Here is a 26106-nt window from a genome sequence, read left to right on the forward strand (position 1 = left end):
AGGGATATAAACCCATTCCTAACACCTGCAAATATGTGTCTGAAAACGCAGAGGTGTTTATATGTACCGAGATAAACTCTCGCTTGCACGATGTAATATTTTCAATTTGTGCAGAAAGCTACAGCAACTTCAATGCAAACTGCCAAAACTCTGAAGCCTTAACTGAGCATGTTCATCAATGAGAAATTTTGCAAGGTTGGGATAATACGTAGTTCAATGGGAAATGAAATACAAGCACTGCCAAGGAGTGGCTACGTTATTTTCTGTCAAAGAAGGTAATTTCTGCAGATTAATATGCAATAGTTCAATCCTGACTCAGTCATTTTTATGGTGCAATGTTCTACTGATAGCCAGCAACTTGCTCAGTGCAACAGGAGTGAACATAGTGAAATGATATGGCATTTGATCAATGGTAAGGAGAGCTTACTCATTGAGGCCAGTGAGATCACCACCTCATAAGCCCCATCAGTGATTAGAGATGGATTGCTACTGCTCCTTATCTATAGCCTGGGATTAATTTAGCCACCAATCACTGTCATTGTTTATAGAACAATGCTTCCTGGGAGAGGGAAGGAGCATCAACAAGGCTTTTAAAGGTCACTGCCAGGTCAACAATTTGTGACCAAATACAATCTCTGATTTGGATCCAGGTATAAATATTTGCAAAGTTGTCCTACTCTTAGGTCTGAGGAAATGAACTTGTCCATGAAAGCTCACATTAAAATATAGCAGCTAGTCTTTAAGGTGCCACAAAGTTTTTGTCTTCTTTATTTTTTTTTCCTTCTGTTTTTACCTGGTATGCTGGCAGAGACTAAGACTACTACCTCCTCTAAAACTACTACAGAGGTGTGTAAGTCAAGGAAATAGGTTGACTGTGCTTTTTTCTTTGTTTGCTCTTTCTCTTCTTCCACATTCTGGAGACACTTTCAAACTTACCATGCAGTGGATTTTTTGAAGAAGTAGATTTGATGCTCACTAGACTGCCATGCAACCATGTTCTCCCAACCTATGTTTTTTCAACGTACGGTGCAACATCACAATTCAACTCTATATTGTCTAGGGGAAGGGAGGGAGGGAGTCATAGAATCATAGAAAAAGTGAAGTTGGAAGGGGCCTACAAGGCCATCAAGTCCAACCCCCTGCTCATGGGATTCAATAATCTTTGCACCTCTAGAGACTCACTGAAAAAAGAATGGCATGTGAATTTGCACATTTGCAAGGTTTTTGCAAGAGTGATCCAAATTAAATTTTGCACTCTACCTCTGGGTAGAGTGGGCGGCATATAAATAAAATAAATAAATAAATAAATAAATATAATAATACACATAGGAATAATGTGCATAATTGATATAATACTCATCATTATGCTTTAGTGAACAGAGGATAAACACATAAATTAATGCTAAAATAAACACGCACATTAGGAAAAAAGGAATACATGAAGTGCACACATCAAGAAAAATGCATTAAAAATTGAGAGTGAATTTCCATGTGTCTCACAACCTAATGTAAAACAAGGTTGAAAACAAAATAAGGTGAAAATTCAAATAAATGCATCAAAATTAGAAATATTTTCATAACCCTGAATTTGTTAGATCAGGAGGAGAACAGGACTGATATTTGTCAAAAAATACTTAGAGATAAAAGCGAAAAAATTGTTTGTAAGATATATTCTTCAATTTCCAGTGGACCAAAGAGATGGCGGGGTGTGAAGTAGGAAAGAGAATACAAAGCTCAGATTTAGTAGAAACACATTTTTGACTGCAGATGCTGTAAGAACACTCCTCAGTTGGCTACATAAACTGGCAAACCTATGCCTAAATTATTCCAACTAATGTCGGCAATAATTCCACCCACTAACTTGTCCCCTGCTGTATATTTCTGAAACCACAGCACAAGAATAGGTTTTAATTTTGGCTGCATGTCTGGTCAGCTCCTGTTGATTTAGGGAAGGTTTTGCAATTACCTCTTTAAAAAGCGAACAAACAAACAAACAAACTGGTTTTATGTTAGTTGCTTCTGCAAAAGATCTTGCACTGATCGACCTAAAATGACAGCAAGTCTATTTCTTGAAAAGTGACTTTGAGAGGTTCCATTTAGAACCCCAGTGATGGCTACAGAAACCAAGAGAAACACCTTCCTAAATATGACTTTCCTTCTGGCAGATTTGCCTCCTAAGAAGTACTTTTATTCTAGACTAATTCTAGTAACCGGGTCTGGATAGCAGACAAAGAAACACTGTGATGGAGGTGTGAGTGTGTTGGTACTTCACACCCATAAAGGTAAAGGTAAAGGTTCCCCTTGACATTTTTAGTCCAGTTGTGTCTGACTCTAGAGGGCAGTGCTCATCCCGTTTTTCAAGCCATAGAGCCAGCGCTTGTCTGAAGACAGTTTCCGTTGCCACATGGCCAGCGTGACCAGGGAACGCTGTTTTATCTTCCCATCGAGGTGGTACCTATTTATCTACTTGCATTTCGAACTGATTTCGAACTGCTAGGTTGGCAAGGAGCTGGGACAAAGTGATGGGAGCTCACTCAGTCGCGTGGATTCGATCTTACGACTGCTGGTCTTCTGACCCTGCAGCACAGGCTTCTGTGGTTTAGCCCACAGCGCCACCATGTCCCTACTACTTCACACCCATAGGCACCCCTTAATTGTCCACCTAGACCTCCACTTCCTGTTCTTCTATGACTAAAAGGGATGGGGTTGATGCTTTCATGTTTAATTTCTGCTTAAGCGCCTCAAAATTCTGACTACAGTCCCAGAGACCATATATGCATAGCAGAGGAAGGAATTAGAGCCTGCTGGGTCACACAGTTGTAACTAAAATGTGTGGGCAGAGGAAAAAAGTTAATGGACTGAGCCACAGCTTGTAAAAAAACACTTCTTGAACTCTAAGAATCTCCCAACTAACAGGTAGGCTTTGGATACAGACAAATCCCTCTGCGTGCTCACAAAAAAAGATCCCGTTATGAAATAGTTAATGTTACATTTAATCCCTGAAAACCAAAAACATCTGGAGCACATTATAACATGTGGGTTTTAAAAGAAAGTTGGCATTCCAAGAGTAGAAGCCTTTCTGTGCCAAGCTCTCTGAATTTGTATTGCAGGAGGTTATAATGGAAAAAGTGACTCGTCCGTCAACGACAAGATCTGATAGATACAGCGCAATACCATCTGCTGAAATGCAACGGCTGCTGGTACAACTGACAACGGTCCCATCCAAGGAACAGCCAACCAAGGTCCACTATAAGGCTGAACAACCAGGTGCAAATCTGCAGTATACAAGCTGAGAATTACAGACTTCCCACTACATTCTCTCACCACTTCTCAGAAATCCGTGGTGGTGCCAAAGTTCAGCTTCAGCTGGCTTGGAATATACTTTTTCCTCTGCTCATAATGCCTTACACTGTTTTGATTTGAGTCCATTTCCATGAAATATTCTCTGGTTCGGATTGCTAGTGAAACATCTTTCTTCTTGGCAATGATAATGCGGCCACTGGAGATGTAATTTTCCCAGAGTGCTTAAGGGTTTAATGTGGCATCAGGTATAAGGGATAGGATATTCATTTTTAATACACCTTCCCGCTAAAAACACAGGGTTCCAACTTCAAACAAATTAGGACAATGGAACTATTGAAATAATTCTAATCGTCAATACATTTTGAAAAGGCCAGATTCATATCTTTCTAAAGAAGGAAGAAATGGCAACTGATTAAAACTCTCCAAAGGGAGATGAGTGCATTCTGAAATATGGGCGCAACACAGAAGAGAGCCAGTCTATAGGGCTATCAAGCATGTCTTCATAGGTAGCCTCAAGTGGGACGCTTCTGAAAATCTCAGCAAGTGGACATCTGTGGAACAAGAGAGATAATTCTCTCATATATCCAGTCCACAAAGTAACTTAGATCTCTCCTTCTACCTGCAACATTGCTGGTCTGGCTAGACACATACAAAGCAAACATTGTGCCCAGTTGTAGCACGTGAAACTGAAGTTTCCAAAAGACACTGATAACCCTCTTGTATCTGCAAGGCTCCTTGAACCACTCAATTGTATTTCTCTATTTTTTTAAAAAAAAATGGGTGGCTAATATGCTCCCTTTAATTCCAAAAATAATTTTGAACCCCAAGGCATTCTTAGGGAACAAAAATAGCAGATGTCTGCAGTCCAATACTTCATTCTGAAACTTGCCCAAACATCCAGAAACAAGGTAACGGAGGTCAACAGTGAATCTGCCATCTCGGATTTATTTATGTATATGTTTATTAATCTAACTGTTTTTAAATTTGTAATGCTGCCCAGGGTAGACCTTTGGTTTAGATGGGTGGGGTAGAAATATAAATAAATAAATAAATAAATAAATAAATAAATAAATAAATAAATAAATAAATCTTTTGGGGGAGAAGACACATTTTCTAATTCTGGGAAGGAAAATAACTGGATTTGCAAAGTCTCATTCTGAAATTCTCTAAGAGAAAAACATCCATCACATATCACCTGAGAAATGCAGTACCTATATAGACAATAAGTACAAAATATAGAAGTGGGTCATGCCTTTTATTAGTTTTTGGAGAGGAAACTGTTTTAGGCTATTTTGGCAAAAAGTTAAAATCAAAATTTAAAATGTGGCACCTTTAAGACTATAACATTCTTCCTAAGGGCCAAAACAGACAGAATGTGAACCTTTGACAATCAGAAATGAAGTTGGCTTAAGCGGTAAAGTATGATTATTCTCTAATGTCTTTCACAGCTTTAGAAAGTACACATTCATTTGCTTTTGTCTGGCAACTGTTTATAAGGAAGAAATAACTGGGCTCCGTCCACATGGAAGACATGTCTCTGGAAAGATTAATGTCTTACCACCCTTAGTTATGAAACTGCCCAACAGTCTGCTTCGGCTCTCAGTCTCAGATGCAAAAGTCTGCTATAATCATATATTTTGAAAGCTAAAGTAACTTCAGCTCTAATTATGAGTTATCCGTAAGGCATTTCCATAACCCAAGGGCCACAGATGTCCACACCAGGACTTTAGAGGGCCATACTCACTACTATCCACATCAACCCCTAAAATATTTTCCTTTTAAAAAAACACCTTTAAAATAAAAAAGCTCCTTCAGACAGCCTCTAGTGGCCACATTAGTTTTTTTTTAATGATATATTTGAACATGCAGAGCAGTTCTACCCTGGGGGACCACAAACATGGCAAGATTCTCCCATACTTCTTAGAATGAACAAGAGGGCTTTTGGGTTTCTTTACAACATAATAATAATAATCTAGGAGGCCTGAGGATCCAGATGTGGAAGAGGGACATCTGGGCTATGGAGGGCCATACCTTGCTCATCATTGCTCTTAACTGAAAGCCTAGCCCTCATGAAGACAATAGGTGTTAAAGTATCCATATGCAGTTCGTTAAGATGGTCTGGGTGCTGGTTTTCTGCATCTTGTGGCACAGTGGTTAAACTGCTGTACTGCAGCTAAAAATGTGCTCACGACCTGGGGTTCAATCCCAGGTAGCCGGCTCAAGGTTGACTCAGCCTTCTATCCTTCTGAGGTCGGTAAAATGAGTACCCAGCTCACTGTAGCCTGCATAGAGAGGGCTTGAAGCGCCATGGGGCGGTATATAAGCAGTACACTTTGCTTTTTGTGTTTTTGTTTCTCTCAACTGAGGAGAGCTGGCTGAGACTCAATCTGTTGCCCCCCCTTTTAAAAGCTCATAGCTCTCAAACTTGGCTAGAAGCAGAGGCACAGAGAAAACTGTGCCAACAGTGAAATGTAGCAAGAGTGAAAAGTCTCGATGCTATCGCCCAAGAAAAGGAGAAATCAACTAGAAGGGAATTGCCTGCTTCCAAAGCAAATGCTGGCTTTGTCTAAAAAGGGAAGGGCTGGTTTCTACTACAGCATTATGAACCAGGCCTCCTCCATCACATTCCTGGAATTTTTGCTTGGTTACAAGCAGAAGCTATGACAGCCTGGAGTTTGATGCAGCACAATTCAAAATGACGCAATTTATGTTTCCACATCCTGATGCAATCCCCCCCCCTTCTTTTTCTTTTGCAGTTGTCCAGCTCTCCCTTAGCGAGAGGAGGAAAAAAAAACTGAGAAGGACTAGTCACACAGCCAAGAAAGAAACTGAAACTAAATTCTTCTCAAAATCCTGCAGCAACCACCAAAAAAGCACCAGGAAAGGTTAACATAAACTTTTTCTCACCAAGCATGCACCAGAGAGAATCTGTCAAGGCAGGCAGCAATAACTTGTGATTCATGGGCTGTTTTTAATCATCTAAACAGATTAGAAACAAGGGCACTGTCTCCTGAACAAATTGTGAAGTGCAGAACACTTATTCACAACGAACATAGAAAAGAAAGAAAAGGAAGGAACATCTCATGGTTTCAATGCAGACTCCAAAATGCACTGCATAACGTAGATTCTTAAGGCATGAGACATGATTCTTGGGTACTGAGACTTGAGCATGGTTACACTATTGAAATAAATCAGGTGATGGATTGGGAGTTTTTAAGTCAATTTAAAGTCACTTTGTTTTTTGAGTCAGTGTGTGTATCCTCTTGGACAACTTTTAATCAATTTTTAAACTCTTCTGTATATCAGTCAAGGGGGCTATGAGGCCTTTCAAAATCACTGCATTTGAGCATTTTTGTCCTGCATCTGCCCACTTTCACACTGGTATGTGTGCTGGCCCATGCAGAGTTTGTCAAGTTATGGTTACCAGGACTGTTGGTTGCGAGCTGCAGGGAAACCTGACAGTGTGATGCATTATCCCAGTTTGAAAGTTTGAAATAAATAAATAAATAAATTAAATTACAAAAAATATTTTATTTGAAATAAAACTTAAAACATATATTAAAATAACACACGGTGGCAGCAATAAGTGTCTATGAGAGGCAGTCAATGGAAGGGGGAGTGGGCACTGCAAACTCACTGCATTTGAGGCTTTCTCCTGTGCCCACCCTTATAGTTCTTTGGGTGAATAACTAGGGCGTGATATCCAATCAAAAGCTTCCTCGGTTGTCATTTCAAACTTACATCTAAGAAACACGCCTGGAAAAATCCATCTGCCATGAACTTCTGGGACCCTTAAGCTCCTTGCACTAACAAGACACAGGTACAAGCCTGCAGAAGTGGGCCTGGATTTGCGAAAGCTAGAAGATTTCTTTAGTAATCAATAATAATATCACTCACTCCTTCATTTGTATTGTGCGCTTACCATATGGCTCTTTCATTTCAACACAGTTTAATCATTCATAAGCTTAAAAATCTACCGTAATTTGATTAAATTTATATTGAACTGGGATGTTTTTAACAATTAGGTTAATTTTAAATTGGTATTTGAATTCATGCCACTTTACCTACAGTAAATACTGTACTTTACCAGAATGAATGTGAAAAGTATCCCATCCATGTTTTTACTCCTTTCTTTTTAAAAGATTAGCGGCCAAACCAAGCCCATGATTTTAAATATATACCTATGCATTTGTTATTTATTTAGAATTCGGATAAATGTTTGCTGGTATTTATTTTTATTTGCAATTATACCCGACCTTTTCCACAATAAGCTCAAAACAATGTACTTGGTTTTCTTCCTCTTCATTTTATTCTAGTATCAATACTCTGAGGAAGTTCTGCTGAGGAAGCCCAGCTCAACAAACAAGGAGAAGCAAGCTCCAGTTCAACTAATGAGTTTTTTGCTTCCCTGGGGACCTGACAGATATGTTTGGTGGGGATACAGAAGAGGGTCATCTCTGTCATTGTTCCCAGACTCTGGAACTCTCTCCCATGGGAGGCCAGCCTGGCCCCATCCTTGCTTTCCTTCAGCAAGCAGACAAAAACCTTTCTCTTCAGGCAGGCTTTTCCTGAATGAATGGCTGTCTGAGAAGGTTTTTTTAATGGATTGTTGTTGCCTTGTTGCTTTAAATGTGTTCTTAGTATTGATTTTATTTACTGTTCTTAAAATAATATTTGTCTGATTCTTTTAAAATATTTGTATACCTTACTGTTTTTCAATTTTTAAATATGATGTAGGCCACCTTGGGTCCTTCTTAAGGAGAAATAAATATTTTTATGGGTAAAAATATTTTAAATAAACAAATACTTAAAATATCTTCCCTGTCCCAGCACAACACTCTAAATACTATATCACAGTGGTTCTCATTTTGAGAGGGAGGGTGCTGTGAACTCAACATTCCTCTCTCCAAGTGGCCGAGCTGGAATCAGACTTGCTACTTCTTCATTACAAATATATTAGACAGGGAAACAGCAGAAGTAGGCTATATAAACAAATTCCAATGTGCCTTTAAGGGCTGAAACAAAGATCAAGGTTTCTTACATATACAGTATTAATAAGTCAGTTCTCTGTACATCTCATGTGCACAGAATAGCTGTTTTGCTTTACATACTCCAATCTCTACCTTAGAACCAATTCTCAGCATTTCTATGACAGTCAAACCATCCTGATAAACACAAGAGCTATCGCTTGCAATGTTAAGTAATTAACATTTTAGTAAACCCATTCCTGTGTTAAAGACAGGGTGGATAAAAATCAATCATGTTTTTAAAAATCAAATTGATTTAAATCACAATTTAAATTTTAAAAATGATTTTTAAACAAATTTAAATCATCAAAACATCTGATTTGTAAATTTAAATGTAATCCACCCTTGTTACTTACCTGTTTCCAAGTATATGTATCAACACCTTGTCATGATCCCCACCACCATGCAATTACGTGTAAATACCTAACATGTGTCTTAGAGAAAGGGTTTTGATCCATGAAAGTTCAAACTGAAACAAATCAGTTAATCTTTAATGTGCCATGGCATTTTGTCATTTTTTCTTCTGCTTTTTCTTTCATTTTGTTCCACTTTAATTCTGCCCCAATCCTCAATAGCCTTGAATGCGGCCATTCTTCTTGATAAGAAAGAAGTGGAGTAGCTGAGCTCCATTGTTTCTGGGCAACCTATACAGAGCCCTCTCCTGAGTCAATATCCTGCAACTCCCCTGACCTAAAACAAAAGCACTACCATATTGCTAATATTAAGTTAATTCTGGAGAAGCATCATTACAAAAATATAAACTCCAGTCACTCACACTTGTTGAAAAATGACTTGGATTAAGTTGCCACCCTGTTGACAAATTTCCAGTTTAATTGACCACTTATTTTAATATGTTAGTTTCATCAGTGTGGAGATCACAGGTTTAGCTGTCCGTCAAGAGATGAATCAGGCTGCACTAATAAGCACCCTGGTACTCCCTCCCACTCAAGGCCAGCCGGGCCCCATCTTTGCTGTCCTTTTCCCACAAGCAGGCAAAGACCCTTCTCTTCAGGCAAGCTTTCCCTTAATGATTGGCTATGTTAGCAGGATTTTAAATGGACTGTTGTACCTTACTGCTTTGAACGTGTTTTGGTGTTGCTTGTGTTTTTTTAGTATAGAATTCATTTGATCCTTTTTTGTATTTGTATCCTCACTATTGTTAGCTTTAAACGCTGTCTTCTAATGATGTAAGGTATCTTGGATCCATTTTAAGGAGACAAAGTGCGATAAAAATATTTTAAATAAATGAAAGCCATTTAGAAGGAAGGCTGAAATAGAATTCAGAACAAGTGCTTATAGAATGTAACTAGTTACTTGTTACAGTTTCAATGTCAAGTAGCTTGTTACCATTGCACACAGGCGACATTTTAAGTTAAAGAGTATCCGTCACTCAGAACATTAACTACCCCTGCTACAATGGCATTAATTATTTAAAATAAACTCTTCCCCATTTTAACTAAAGTTTACTTTCCTAAAACTACCTCTGCCAAAATAAGTAAAATATTTACTTTTAACATACATTTTTAAATGGAGATATGACTCATCGAGAATGTTCCAAGCCCTATACAAGACGAAATCTGCAGTTGAATATGAAGAAATCAAATGAATGTTTTAATTAGTGCTTCCTGCAATTTGTGTAAAAATCATTCAAGCATCTGTAAAGTTAAACATATGCACAGAGCAAGCACAAAAGGACAAGCTGATTTATCGCAAAGATATAAACAGCTCATCTGCTGCTATGATATTTACTAGCGCATGCAAAAAGCAGGAGTTATCAGATTTTAAATATTGCACATATATAGAAATAAGCACAGACCCCTCTTGAAAAATGTGCAAAACATTTCCATGTCTGACCAAAACAAATCTCAATGTATTGACATGAAGAGAGAAAATCTTGCAGTCTTTTTTTCACAGTACTGTACAAGGACAAAATAGGTCAGGATTTATACCCATATTAGTTAGATCAAAGTTCTCAATAAAAATACATACATTGGGGGTCTGGCAAACAACAAATATACTGTACTATGTAAGCACTTTCTTCTCTCTGAGCCCTGGCTGCTGGATGACTGGACAAAGAAAAAGGTATAAATGTGGGAAACTATATAATCAGCCCATCTGCAAGAAATTTTCTTTCAGTTCATTCTGGGAGCTGCTTATGAATATTGTTTTCATCTTTCTAAGTGTAAGAAAGATGTTTTAATCAAGAGCACAGCCTCAGGTATCAGACATCTGGAAAGACAGAGTTCAACACATATGTATATAACATATGAAAGCTGCCTTGTGTCACATTATAATTTAGATTATATAATTGTATATAATTTTGTAATACATATAATTGTACAAAACTGTGCATAGTGGGTGCCAACATATTAGAGTTTATTCCCCTTTCTCTCTCATGCATGAAGAAATCTGCTTTTAAAGAGAAGCCTTGCTTTGAGATTGATATCTTTTGATTATAATTTATTTCATTGACATTTTTGGTACATTTGCTTAGAAAAGTATTAAATTCGCAATATAAATTTGTATGCTTAATCAAGAGAGATTTTGTTTATCTGGTGTCAGCACTGATTTTAATCAGTTTTGGGTCGCCCCATTATCTTGATTCAAGCCTTCTCAATAGAGCGTGTATTAAGACCACACAAACATATAAAACTTTGTTATATCACGTCACACCACTGGTCTAGCTAGTTTAGAAATGTCCACTCTGGAAGGATGCAGGGGAGATTTTTTCCCCCCAACCCAACCTGGAGGTCCCTACTCATCCTTGATGGCCTCCCACCCAAGTGTTAAATAGGTCCAACTCTGCTTAGCTTTCAAAATCACATGAAACTCAGTATCTTCAGGTGGTACGGTATATAAAAATCAGGTACCATTTTGATAAATAATGCCCTCAGACACATCCTATTTTATATTAACGGGGCCCCCTCTGACTCACCTAGAAGTGAGCAGACGTTTGTTTGCAGCCACCATTTTCCTTTGCCACAGAGTATGGGAAAAAAAATTCCAACAGCTTCCAGAATGGCTCAGTCGACATGGTGAAGAGTCTACAATTTTCCATAATGGTCCCAACACATTATTCCAGAGCATTATGGAAAGAAAGTGGACCCCCTAAACAGGTGCCAGAAGATGCTATTTGGTGACAATGGCCCTAAATTAAGCAATTAATGGAAAACTAAGTTTACAGGAAGAAATATTTGTGCAGTCTCCATCTAGGATAGCTGACCACTTCTTTGCTTCTGAGTTAGCTCCTCAATTCTTCTACCATGTCAGTAGTTCTTCTACCTCCCTTTACACCAAGTTGCAAGTCGAAAGTTAATCATTGCCAATATCCCTGACAAGGCATTCACTTCCAAACCAAGTGTTTTGTCTGACACTTACACAGAATCCAGAGCGCAACATTACTGAGGCTGATTTTCCATTTTAGCCTTGCTGTTACAAAAGCACTGGCGCTGAATTTTAAAACAGTAGTATGTGAAAAGAAACATTCACCTGTCACATAAAGCATTTCTGATGCGCTTTTAAAGTTGGAAGACCACTTCTTAAGATGGTGGCCTACTCCATAAGTTATGGTTTTCCGCTATGTATATATGCCTAACCTATCTTCGAGCAGGGTTAGGGAACATGTGGCAGCCCACAGGCTGTAGGGCTGAAACTCCTGCCACCAGTAGACAACACAGCCAAGGACAGGGGCAATACGAATTGCAAGCCAAGAACATCTGGGTGGCCATATGTTCCCCAGTCCTGCCAAAAAGCATGGTTTTTTCGAAGTGTAAAGACTTAATGCAACAAGCCCGTTCTTGCAAACACACCGCTCTGGTGAGAAGGTGGGATGACACGTCTCCTCGATCAGCTGTTGAGTGGTCAGCTGTGCAGGGAATGGGGGGAAGCGCAGGCCAGGCTGCCTCCTGCATTGGCACAGTGTGAACGATGACAGCTGAACAGCCTGCTTGGTGACTGGCCAGTTTGAGGGGAAGGAATGGGCTTCTATGGCATCTGCGGTGCCAATATTAATATCCGCATCCCCAGAGATATTGATGAAGCTCCTTGGCACAATAAGTGTCAGGAGCCAACCTTTTTTTGACCATCAGCAGATATAAAATTTGTGTTTTTTTTAAACAGAATTTCTACAACTCTACTGTCCACATGACAACTGCCACATTGCTTGCACAAATCTGGGAACTGCAGCCCCCCCCCTCAAAAAATAACTTTTCTTCTGACTCCTGTCATCACACAGTACTGCATCCTTGTGCCTAGAGCTATTCAGATGCATCCTCTGCCCCCTCACACACAGGAGACAATGGATGCCTGCAGCAGAAGCTTAAAAGGCAGCTAAATATGACAACGCTTACCAAGCAAGTTACTCTTCACTCCAAGGGGGGGGGGGTACAGAATATCCATTTTGTTTTGCTGAATCTGAGCCCTGGCATTTATCCCAATTTTTGCAGGACACCATGTACCAAGATTTCAATTATAAATAACCATAAAGCAATTATTAAGAGAACAAGATTAGTCACCTGCCCAGAATCCTTGCCGAGGCTGACAACAAATACGTCTGGCCCTCTCTTTCTTAGAAGGGTGCCTCAGCAGTCTGAAGTCTTAATAGGCTAATTACCCCTTCTTAAGGGAGACTTGTGAACTCAGACCCCATGGGATGAGTGAACATCGAGGGCTTCCCCCCCTTTTCTTTCGTCTTCTTTACAGTGGCCCTTCACCCCAGAAGGCAGAAAGGGAGGAAGGAAAACTTCCACTCCTTCTCACCAGGCAAGATCAGAATAGCACCACAGGGCCCTGTTTCCAGACTGACTGGAGCCCTGAATAAGAGCTGCAAACAAACCCCATGGATTTTATATTAATTCATTCTTTGGTTACTCTCCCTTTTGAATAATCTAATGGCAACCTTCTCTTTAACTGTAGGAAAAGCTTGCCATCCTTACATGTTTTGAAGATGAATCTCAGGTTTACGATTCTCAAAACGTTTCCAGAGCTGTAGTCCAAAAAAGTGACTTTTCTTAGCTCCGCCCCTTAGATTCCAAGACTGCAGGCAAAGCTCTTTTCAGTTTTAAAATGTTTGCACTGTATCTACTACCATTAAATTGTGGCATCAGTGAGTGAAATGGAGCCAAGGTCTGGATTTTTTTATTAGCAGGGACGATGATAGCATCAGACATACCAGCTTCCCAGGTTCCCCTGTTCCTTATGAAATTAGTTCTAATCATCAGAGCAGTCAGAGGGGAAAAGGATTTTCCAACCCACAATATCTTGCTGTAAGCAATCCCTGCTGCAATGCTCTAAAGTATTTTGGAGTAGCTGGATTGTAAACAGGTAGCTAAGATCTGTTAAATTTACAAAACAGCTGCTCTAAATGGAGAGGAAAACTCCTAGTATTAGATTGCGGAAGCAATACATCTAATTTTAATACCCCTATTAAGAGTCATAACCGTGGGGTACTGTCATGATAAATGCCTGCATTTCATAACTGATAGCTGCACTACTGTATATCAGTAATGTATTTATGTGCATGAGAGGATGCCCATTTTTAAGAAATATCTCACTAATAGCCACATTCCTATCTGCATCATTGGCAGGTGTATCTGTCAATCTCAACAGAGCATCTCTGTGAAAAGACATACCGTATGTTTGTCAACCTTCTATAGGCACATGGCTGTCTAGTTCTGAAATGTTTCCATGAATTACAATCAGCAACGGCTTGTAACTGGGTTGGGAAAAGTCTCTATGTTTTAGGGTGAGAACCTCCCCCTTTCACCCACAAGCCACCCACATGATATGAATGAGAGCATTCTGAATCCATGTAAATCCCAAACACATTTTCTGGGAATAAACCCGGACATTTGAAGATACGTAAGTAATGCTGTGATTCTACACAATTCTGCTTGGAAGTGGTGTCCCATGGTACGCAATACGATTTACTCCTGAGTAGGTATATTCAGGATTGCACTATAACATAGGTAAATTGCATTTTCAAGAAGTTTAATTCCTTGTTTTGTTTTGTTTTGCCCCAATCTTGGCACCAAATGAAGGAGATATTCAATTGGGTAATTTACTTTCAGGAAGACTTATTTTACTTTTTTAAGCCATTGCTGTGGAATTTTATATAATAAATAATGTGTTTCAACCCATAAAATGCACAGGAGATGGCGGATTTGTGGATAATTTTTTTTCAAGAGCTCATGAGGAAAGCATTTAAATGTTTTGCTGTTTTGAATATGTTAAAAATTTGTCACCTCATGCAGTTTCCAGCTCTAATTCTCAACGTCAAGGAAAAAATGAATGGAAAGTATACTCATACCACCAAAATCATGACTGGTGGTTTACAAAGAAAATTTGTAAATTTTCTTTGTAAACGACAAAGGGGGAACATTAGATTTCCACCAACAACTTAGTAACATTATCTAGTGCAAAGATGACAACATCAACCACTCAAGAAAGCCATTTCACTGTCCCAACACCAAGAGTTTAGGACAGCAACTTTTTCCCCCTTACAACAAGTGACAGGGGAAAATACCTCATTGTACCTTTAGGCAGTGCTCAGGGTGTAAAACAATAAATGTAACGCTCAGCTCTTTCTACCAAAATCCTGCGGATACCTTAGAATGACCAGATGAAAAGAGGACAAGACTCTTGTGCCTTTAATAGTTGTTTAGAAGAGGAAATGCCATCAAAGTGCAGTTTTTTTTAATGCAAGCTACATTTTTGGGGGGAACTTCCTCTTCTATATAACTAATAAATATGCAGGGATCCTGCAATCAATCCCAGAATTTACTCACTTGGACAAATGTGCCATTATACCTAATGATAGGGCAGGCCTTGGTTAAGCTACAAAACTGACTACCATTGATGAAGACCAACTATAACAGATTTTCTCTCATCTGTGGGCAAACATCAAACAGTTGCAGTAAAACTGTGAGCCATACTCAAGAGACAAAATGGAGGCACTTAGTTCAGTGTGGGAGCCCAACCTTTGCAGGTAGAAGGTACCGGAATGAACCTCTGGTATTCCCAGTTTAAAAAGAGTGCACTGAGATCTGGCAAGCCACTGCCAGTCATAAGAGAAAAGAACTTAATTTCTATGGGGAATTGCATGGTTATGATGGACAAGTAGTGTGATCTGATATAGGGCAGCCCTCTATGGTCCCTCCATTCAACACTTAAAACATGAAAAAATAAAAAGTGTAAGAGGTGAGATCCTAGATATTCAACCATTATGTATAGTTTTCCCTTAGTCATAATTTCTAATTTTAGCTGAAATGAAATTGCGATACAGTATGGTGTTTATGGAAATGATATTATGCTTTATATTTTTAATATTTTAACATTCTAGAAAGTTATAGGTATCCTTCTAAAACAGGGATGACAATTTTGGGTGTTCATGGACTGCAATATTCATTGGCCATAGCCAGTATAATCAATGATAAGGGATGATGGGAATTGTAGTCCAACATCACATAGGGTACTGCAAATTGCTCATTACTACTGTATACATGACCTACAGCCAAATAAAGACTCCTCCAGAATTCTAGTTCTCCCTAGCACCTGTTAAAGACACCATACATTTACTGTATGTTGTCACTACATATGCTTATTGGCTAATTTGTAATGAATGTATTTAAGGGTATACAGTAGTACCTCGGTTTACAAAATTAATGCATTCTATGGGACGTTATGTACAGCGAAAAAATCATAAACTGAAATGCGGATCGCCATAGGAACGGGGGCGGCGCTTTAAACCTCCAGGCACAATGCATCCTGGGGAAACTTTTTTCGCAAACCAAAAAAAGGGGAAAAAATGTGAACCGAGGCATTATTTTCAACGGATTTCCGTTTGTGAACTGAAAATTTTGTTAACCAAGGCGTTCGTAAACCGAGATACTACTGTAGTTGCTTCTCCTTTCCTCTTGGGTGATATCCCAAGGGACTGTCTTTGCAGCCAGTTAGATACCAAGGTCACCTTCAGTGTCAAAAACCACGTTATCTTTAACAGAAGCTGGTTTTTCTACACATAGACGGCACCTTGACAGGTTTTCTGACATCCTTTTCAAATTACTGTACTAAATAGTAAACACTTATTATAATAACCACCATTCAAATTTGGCAACCACGTGCCTTGAATTAGATGTGGTGCTTCCAGAATCATGCTCCTGCTATGTGTTCTGTTGGAGTGACCACCATGAAATTAAACAGCAAGTAACTTATCAAAACATCAGTATCTGTGTGTAAGCCCATGGCCATGTCTGCTATAAATTTGTATTATTTTAGGGGACTGAGAATGGTGCTCCCTCACTTTAGTTTTAGAGTCTAAAATTTAGACCATAAAAGAGGGGGAGACATCTGCAGCACATTTAATGCCCAAAGCATCATTATCAGAATCAGACGGCTAGCTAGGACAATGTTATGCAAGCCAGCTGTTCCATTCCTAACCACTCTCCCGCCTCTCTACTCCTAAGTCGCAAGTTCTGTAAAAGATAAGGAACTTCACCCACATCAGATTTCCATCCCTCCATGCCTGGAGGTGTGCAGGCAACAGAAAGAGGTGAGAGACACATGGAACGACATTGATGTGGTAGACAGGGAGTGCTCCACAAAACTTCTGAATATAGCAGCTCGTCCTTTCCAAGTGTTATAGCCCCTCCGGAAAAAAAGGGAAACAAAACATTTCAAGCTCCAGAACACTGTATGGATTTCCATATCCATAAAGGCTTGTAACTTAATCTGGGGGGGGAAAAGTGGCAAATTGTGGTTTTTCCTATCTTCTGTCCCCGGATATTCACTTTTATGTTTGAAACCAAATTTTGTAGGTATGAGATTAGGAAGAAAAGATTAAGAACGTAATCTTAAGAATGTAAACTTTAAGAATGTAAGTTGCAGCATCACATCATAAAAAAATGATTTTTTAAAATTTCCTCTCCTGCCTTATTAATCTCAAATATTCTATGTCAAAAGCAACCACAAAGAATTTCCTTACTTATTGCTCCAGCTGACTTAATTCACAATGCCCTGTGAAATTAGGACACAATCAGTTTCTGGATCCCAAAAAGATACTCTCCCACCGGAAAGAAGTCACCCCTGATTTTTACTATCAACCTAAAAACATGTAGACTGCCAGAAACAAGCCAGTACTGTAAGGACCGCCATATTTGCTGGGGATTGCTTCCAAGCACCCTGTGGATACTGAAAAACGTGTATAATAGCAAACTATACACATGACATGATAAAAGGAAAAAAACAGAAAAAAATTATTGTATATGTATTTCCAGAACTGGCCATGCTATGTACAGTACTTGTTTTCAACAAATATTCATAGCACAATCTCTAGCTCCATCTAGAGGCCTGTTCTGGTAATATATGTGAAAATAGTTTTTTTTTAATTTTCAGACTGTGGAAAAATGAATCAGTGGATACTGATCCTGTGGATATGGGGGTCCTACTATATCTCATAAGTATAAATCCAGAAAGAGAAATCAGCATGCACCCCTCCTTCCACAGCTTTTCCTAGTACATAAATGGCATTTAACCTAATCAGGCTTCAAAAGCTTAACCATACTCTAACTGTAAAATATATTCCTTATGTTAAACACCCAGAATATTTAAAATAATGCTTAAATTAGAAATTTGTATTTTTTGTTCCTGTCATGTCCCATCTAGTTGCTTTCAACTTACGTCAACTCTAAGAATCAATGATTTCCAAAAAAGTCTGATTGTTATAATAATGCTAATACTAATACTAATAATACTAATACTAATAATACTAATACTAATACTAATACTACTAATACTACTAATACTACTAATACTAATACTACTAATACTGATACTGATACTGATAAAGATGATAACAACAACAACAACAACAACAACAACAACAACAACAACAACAACAACAACAACAACAACAACAACAACAACAACAACAACCTTAGAACTGCAGAGCTGGAAGGGACCCTATGGATTATCGAGTCCAGCCCCTGACAAGGAGGCACAGTGGGGAATTGAACTCCCAACCTCTGGCTTCACCGCCAGAGATCTATTCCACTGAGCTATCCAGCAGTTATGAATGTTGTTGTTAATGTTAGGCTTAGACAACAGTCTTGGTGAACATGTAGCTACTTTTCCAAGTGCTGCTAAAAGCCATAACATTCAGCAAAACATGTAGCTGTGTAACCACACATTACAGTAATGACAGTTTAAGAGAAATCTCAAGCCATGATAACATTCACAAAGCACTTACAGTTATAAAGAACAACTTGTACAGCCCACGACTCTGAAATGTATCCTGACTTCATAACAGTGATATGTCCTGATATCCCCCTGTTTGTGCATTAATATTATTCCTTTTTTATTATGGTCTGGTCTAATGTTCAGCCTCTCTGTTATGCTCTTGCTACAATACCTGTCCAAACTCCATTTGCAACTACTTAGTTCAGCTTCTCTGCACTTTGTCAGCAGAGGGCATAAATAAATATTTTAATTCTAAATTAAACAACAGAAGTGAAAAGCTCCATTAGGGGCAGCTTATAGGCTAAAGGAAAGTCCATGTGCTTCCAGTACATTTCCATCCTCAATGTGCTTTCCACATTGTGATTCAGTGTGATTCAGGCTTCTCTGTTCACTACAGCTTACATCACTAGTGGCTTCCATCCAAAGGAACTGATAATGACTTCTATTCATGGAATAAAATTATTGTATGTTCAAACTAACTAACTAACTAACTAACTAACTAACTAACTAACTAACTAACTAACTAACTAACTAACTAACTAACTTACTTACTTACTTACTTACTTACTTACTTACTTACTTACTTACTTACTTACTTACTTACTTACTTACTTACTTACTTACTTACTTACTTACTTACTTACTATTTATTGGTGCTTACTGGCAGAACACAGCATCCTAAAGCTGAAGTAACTACTGAAGGCAATTACTACTTTGTAAACCACATGCCTTCCCCCTTCAAAAAAGGAAAACAAATCATAACATTTATTAACTGAACCCATTTATGGCTAGTGCAACAGGAAAACAATTTCTAAATTTAGCTACAGAAACTCCAAAGCACGCTTCCATACGCGCAGGCTCTGCTGTCAGCTATTACCTGTTTTTTTTCCTAACTGCAATGTAGACAAAGAACAAGCAGGAAGTGACCACAGAGAAAGAAGGAGGCCTATGAGTGCCAGTCTGAACACAGGAGCTAGAAAAGACAGAAAAGGAAAATACAGCTAGGTATCTATGTCGCTCACGATGACCGATTCCACTGATTGAGCTTACTTGCTACACGCACTAGTCCTCAGTCTATTCCAAGACTGTGGACCCCTGAAATAGTTCCTGCGCTTGGATGTTGTCCGCAAATGCTCTAAGACAGCATGAAGAGCTGAGATAAGAAAGAAAAGGGACACAAACACACCCCGGGAAATAAATTAGTCTACTATGCTCTTTGATGATGAAGGTAGCAACTCACTTTCCTTAGAAAGCAAAATTCAGCAGGATTCATAGAATACTTAGTATATCAAATGAGGTGCGCAAATATACCAAATGTTTCAGAGGAACAGGACCTTGCCAGGGAGTCATGACCTTCAAATGTAGCCAGATGATCAGCATATGGAAGAAAAGGCCTACGTGTGGCACACTGCTGTATTCTTCTTCCTAACCAATAGTAATTTTTGCGTGCTAAAGGTTTCCACTCTTGTAAAACACATACAACTCTACACCCTTAAGCATATTGTCTGAATACTGTACTCTCTGAATGGTTGAAGTGGGCAAACCAGGGGACAGGGATGGGAAAAATTTGGGAGTTTTTCAGACTACAACTCCCAGGATTCAATAGCCAGCAGAAGCACAGGGCTGGTGTTCTGTTCTTCCCTGAAAAGTTCAGTGGGTGCAAAAGTAGCATCTTCTAAACACACTTGTACTGTAATCATGGTGTTAAGACTGACAACTAAAAAAATAAACATCTGGTTACATAAAACAAGCATTTCAGCTAAGGTGCAAGTCTTTACTCTTGTCCGGAGATATTCTACAATGGTTTCAGCAGAAATCAAGGTGAAATTCAAGAGTCATTTTCCCAGAGCTAGGAAAAGTCACTTTTTTTTCACTATAGCTCCCAAGATCCCCTGGCCGCTTGGACAATATGTGGTGCCCTTTTTCATTTCATGGACTACAACTGGCAGTTGAGTCTTCCTTAAAGACTGGCCCAAGAGAGTGGGAATCCTGAATGCACGAAGATTCCTACTGATCTGGAGGAGCCTACGCTTGTGGCCCACAATGACTCCTTCTTCGTTAAGTTCTCCTTCCACTGTAGCTCAGACCAGCAGTAGAGTTTAGAATACAAAGGACATGTGCTAGCATTCCACCATCTGCTGTGTGATAAAGATAGTGCACATGGTTTATGGGTAGGGCAGGCCCTGTGCATAAAATAACCAACCAACCAATCTCTATGAAGTCACTGGCAAAAAGGAGCTCTATTATAAGCCTGATGGCAAGGAATGATTTAATGAATGTGCCTTATATCTTTAGGACAAGCCTAAGCTGATTCAACCTTTCAGCTTCACCTTGGGTCCTTCTCAGCGTTCCTAAATATAATAAACAGATTTGAGATGGTTTCATGCAAAATTATCTTTGGCATGAGGCAAAGTAGGATTTTGGCTCATGCCAGGAAGTGTTCATGTATCCCCCCAGGGGCTAAATAATCTGCCCAGAGCCATTACATAATGCATCCTGATTGAAAATGCCATTAAACGATCCTGCATGTTGCACAGCTGCAAACGGATGCATTGTCGTGATGAAACTCATGCTAAGGAGCAAAGGAATTCCTGTTCGGTTAAGGTCATGCGTCAGAAATACCCTTTTCTGTACATCAGGCATTTGAAGGATAACACCTCACTTCCTGTCTTGATCACATACATAATACTTTTAACAAAAAATACAATAGTGAGGATTTTAGATAGTATTTTCCATTATACCATTAAAACCTCTAAAATTATGCTATGGTTTGTTTGGCCTTCTGTTATTTTACTTGCACTAACTTCAATTGACAGCAGCAAAGAAGATTAAGAGGATGGTGATGATTTTGTTGCAGAAGACATTGGAAAATGGTTCCAAAACTTTTTTTTTGCACGTAAGCAGGAAAGTTACAAAGACAGAAACAATGGGTTTTTTTTTTAAAAAAAGATATTTTGCCTGTTTTGCATTTTGCTTTAAAGTTAGTTGTTGTAGTTAATTTTTATATATGTTTTATATAAATTATGTTTCTTCATCTTTGTTTTACATGGCTCAGGGTAACAATTTGCTAGATAGGTGGTATATCAATAAATTGAAATGAAATGAAATGAAATTAAGGGATATAATTATTTTTAAGAAGTAAAATCTTGGGGAGATTTCTCAATACTTCAGTTTTTACAAGTCATCAGAAATAAAGCTGAATTACCACTTGTTACTACTTTTGGTGGCTATACACTACGACCCGTGTCAGAGGCAGTATGCCTTTCCATACTAGTGGCTGCAAAACCCAAATGAAAGGGTGCTGTAACGGCCTCCCTCTACCTCACAAAGGGGGGTCGCTACGTCACTCTAAATCACTCTTCTTTTCCACTGCCACCAACCATTCCCTCAAATAAGTAGCTTCAGGTCAAAATATGATTCAAAATAAAAACTCAGGTTTATTGGGTACAAATAAAAGGAATGGTAAATCACTTATAATTAAATAATAATTCAATCACTATAATAAAGGCACTAGCATACACAGACTCTCACAACATATCACAGATCTTCTAACTCCTCTCTAAACCCTATCAAAGCCCTATCAGTCCCTATCTAAAATCTCTCACACACATTCACTCCCCTTTATACAACAGCTCTACCCCTTATGTCCCACCCTCCGTCACACCATTGGTAGATGACTCACAGCTTTAGCAGTGACGGACAGGTGAGGTCATAGCTGTATGTAACAGGTGCTATTTCTTTCTTCTCATGTTTTAGGTCATTATTAGTAATATTAGCAATATCATTAGTATTCAAATGTATAATGCTTTCATATCTGCTTATCACATCATTATTACTATTATTCAGCATGAATGCACAGCTATTTTATGTCAGTTTTTTTTTACTATGATGGCGATAATGATGCAGTACAAATACACAGTAGATTCATGGTAATTTGTTATGCTTCCCTCCAAAAATTTTGGAGCTCGTGGCCAAAGTGCCAGGATCAGACAACTACAATGCCCGGGTTTCCCTAGATGGAGAAAGTGACTATTGAATCAGCTTAAATCTGCCCCATAGGAATCTATGCTATGTAGAAGTGCTCTGCCATCAGTATCTATAAAGAGCATAATTACTTTCAATGACAGTTTGCCAATCCCTCTAATCCTGTTGAAGCAGATCAATATTTCATCCATAGTGACCAGCTTCTATCCCTTTTGATTTGAAATCTCAAACAAAACGAGAAGACCAAAAAACAGCCTGTGCTGGAAGACTGCAGTTGGGGGGGTTTAGTGAGTTGGTAAGAATTTTCTGGCAATGATATTTTGGCACCTCTTGACAAGCTGATAATGATCACTCAAGTTAGCCCTTCCTGAAGGCACCCTGGCAGGCCAGAGGATCCAGGACCATGATTTTCAAAGGCACAAGCTCCATGCTCTTTGTTTATTGCTTACTTATCCTGAACTGCAGGGTCTTCCGACCTGCACACGGTTTTGGAAACAGTTTTTCTCCTTTTTTTTTTCTTTGATAGCTTCAAAAGACCGGAAAGGATCTCCCCTCCCCCACTTTTTTTTTTTTTTTTTTTTTTTTTTGGAAAGGCAAAGAAACAAAACCAAAGAAAGCTGCTGCTGTTTAGCTGTCTGATCATTACAGTCCATTCTAACTCTACTGACCTTCCTTGGCCTTAAAATAACTTGTTCTGTCCTTGGGAAAGGTATACAAGTATATCTGATCCAGGAAGTTCACTGTTTCACATAGAAAGAAATTTCCAAGAGGACTTTTAAGTGAAATAAAAACGGTCTGAACATAATCCCATGAGAAAGAACAGCTCTGCCAGAACAGACAAATGCAAAATAATATATATATATAAATTTAGCAAGAAATTTGAGATGGGTTTGAGTGACCCTAGATTATTCTGTTTAAGAGTTTGCTGTGGATAAGAAATGTATGCTGAAACTGAGGGTGAGATGTGTTTATTTTAGAATGCCTTTCAGCTGTAGGACTGAAATGTCCCCCTAATTTTATATCAGATAAATACTGTGCTTTGGCAGACAACGATATTGGAAGTTTCCCCAGTTGAGGAACTTTGCATGCTTTTGAAAATAAAACAATGTGTTTAATTAAAGATATCCTTGGAGCTAGGAAGTACTTATAAACAACTAGTAAGTGTATATATAACTAATAAATAAAATAACTAGTTACTTATAATTCATTACTTTTTGTTTCAGTAATACATATTACTTTGACAACTTTAGAAGGAATAGCTTCTTTTTTTGGCATAACTGCAACTTCTTACTTTTTGAGTTACTTTTTGAGTAAGGTCTCACTAAATTCGAGAAGAGGAATCTCAGAAATCTTGGCTCGTGTTGCTGCCACATGCTCTGCTACAAGTGTTGAGGCAACAATGAGGTAGACAGGAGCACAATGTATTCTGTACCGTTAGCCAGTAAGTTAGAGCATACAGACTTTTTAAAAAGCAATAGCTAGAAGTAACCATTTTCATTACATTTGAGAAACAAGGAAGCAGGAGAATTAGTTCTTTAAAAGTTATAAATATAACATTAAGTAATTACTTCTTGGCCTGTTATTATATATGCAACTACTCCAGGCTCTGCTATTTTACTGAGTTTTTGCTTGTGCTGCTTGTGTTTTTGTTTTTGTTTAGCAAAATACAGTACTACTATATGTGTTTTATTATACTACATTCACAGCAGAAAATCTCTCTCTCTCTCTCTCTCTCTCTCTCTCTCTCTCTCTCTCTCTCTCTCTCTCTCTATCTATCTATCTATCTATCTATCTATGCTCTTCTCATTAAAAAAGAGCCAAGGTACTTATATCATTAAAAAACAACTTTAAAGCTAAAAACAATATGTATACACAAAGGCAGTAAGAACACATTTAAAGCAGTAATGCATAACAACTCATTTAAAAATCTCACTCAGGCAAACTGGTCATTGAGGGAAAGCTTGCCTGAAGAGAAAAGTCTTTAGCTGCTTGACAAAGGATAGCAAACATGGGGTCAGTCTGGCCTCTTGTGAGAGGGAGTTCCAAAGTTTGGGAGCAGTAACAGAGAAGGCCTTCTCCTGTGTCTCCAACTAAACAGACCTATGCAGGTGGTGGTGTAACCAAGAGAAAGGCCTGGTTATAACTTAATACCTGAGCCGGCTCAGAATGGAAAACACAGTCTTTGAGATATCTTGGACCTAATCTATCGTGGACCAAAGTTTATGGCTTGGTAACTTAGAACCATCACCTTGGATTCTGCCCAGAAATGGAGCGCCAGCCAGTGGAGTTGCTGTAACAAGGGATTATGACCACTATTCTATCCACATAATTCAGATTCTGAATAAAAAACAAACCCTTTTAAATTTTCAAATATTAAGAGAGATGTGAAAACAAATCAGACTAAGGAAAATCAATGAATGATATGATACATTTGTCATCTTCTTTTTCTTTCAGTGAAGTAATTTTGGCTTGCGTTAACAGAAACAGCATCTGTGAGCCATAGGATGTAACAGCCATTTCATAATCGGTCTTCTGATGTGATATAATTTCTCTGCAGGAGAGGTTAAAAATGCAGTAAGAGATCTGCAACTACAGTTTCCAGGGTGACCTGTGAAGGAGAAATGACACTTAAACTGGTTGAAGTCTGTGTCCTGTGTCGTCTCTAAGATTATCGCTATGAGGGGAAAACATAATGAAGCCACCATCATCCCTCTCCAATACTGTTGAATCTTGAAACAGTAAAATCGAGCCAGTGTACAGCTATGTTGTAATGTCAGTGAACATGTCAAAAGACCAAAAAGCTCTGGATCCAGATCCTTATATAGCCATGAAGCTCAATACAGATAATTAGTCTAGGGATACGAGTCACAGCAATTTCTTTACCTTAGCGGATATAAACAGAGGGAAGTATCAAGGTATATAATTACAGTGGGCCCTCGACTTACGAACTTAATCCGTTCTGGGAGGACATTCGTACCTCGGAAAGTTCGTAAGTCGACCTACCATTTCCCATTGAAATGCATGGGAACGGAATTAATCCGTTCCAGCATTTCAAAAAAATAATAATACAAAAATAAAAATAAAAAGAGCTAGTCCCACGTTGGGACTGCAAACACACACACACACACACACACACACACACACACACACACACAAACCACAGAAACATAACCCCCCCAGTCCAAATCCACCCTTCAAAACCCACAAAGAAATTTTTTTTAAAAAAGGACTTACCAGTCCGAAGCCTCCCGGCGCTCCGCTGGCTCCGCGGGGCCAGGGGCAAGCAGCCAGGCGCCCGGCCTGCTCTAGCCGCCCGGCGCTCGACTGGCTCCGCTGCCTTTGGAGCTTTCAAAGGGCTTCCTCTGATGTCGGGGAAAGCCCTTTGAAACCTCTGAAGGCACAGATTGTGGTGGCGAGGACCCCCAGGGAGGTCTCCCATGGTGGCATGCAAGCCGTGGGAGACCTCCCTGGGGGTCCCCGCCACCGTGATGGGTGGCTTCGGAGGTTTCAGAAGGCTTTCTCTGATGTCGGAGGAAGCCTTTTGAAAGCTCCAAAGGCA

General features: G+C 38.9%; 1 protein-coding gene and 1 long non-coding RNA gene across 3 annotated transcripts in view; one reads left to right on the forward strand and one right to left on the reverse strand.

The window, feature by feature from the left end:
- The window catches only part of PRKCE (protein kinase C epsilon), a 385401-nt gene that overhangs the window by 327537 nt on the left and 31758 nt on the right, over positions 1–26106 (reverse strand). The window lies entirely within an intron of this gene.
- LOC144585754 (uncharacterized) lies at positions 19838–24900 on the forward strand. The gene is made up of 2 exons (XR_013540292.1): positions 19838–21861; positions 22292–24900. It is a non-coding gene; the product is annotated as an uncharacterized LOC144585754 (long non-coding RNA).

Source organism: Pogona vitticeps, chromosome 1 (genome assembly GCF_051106095.1).
Source record: "Pogona vitticeps strain Pit_001003342236 chromosome 1, PviZW2.1, whole genome shotgun sequence".
In the NCBI taxonomy this organism is placed as follows: Eukaryota; Metazoa; Chordata; class Lepidosauria; order Squamata; family Agamidae; genus Pogona; species Pogona vitticeps.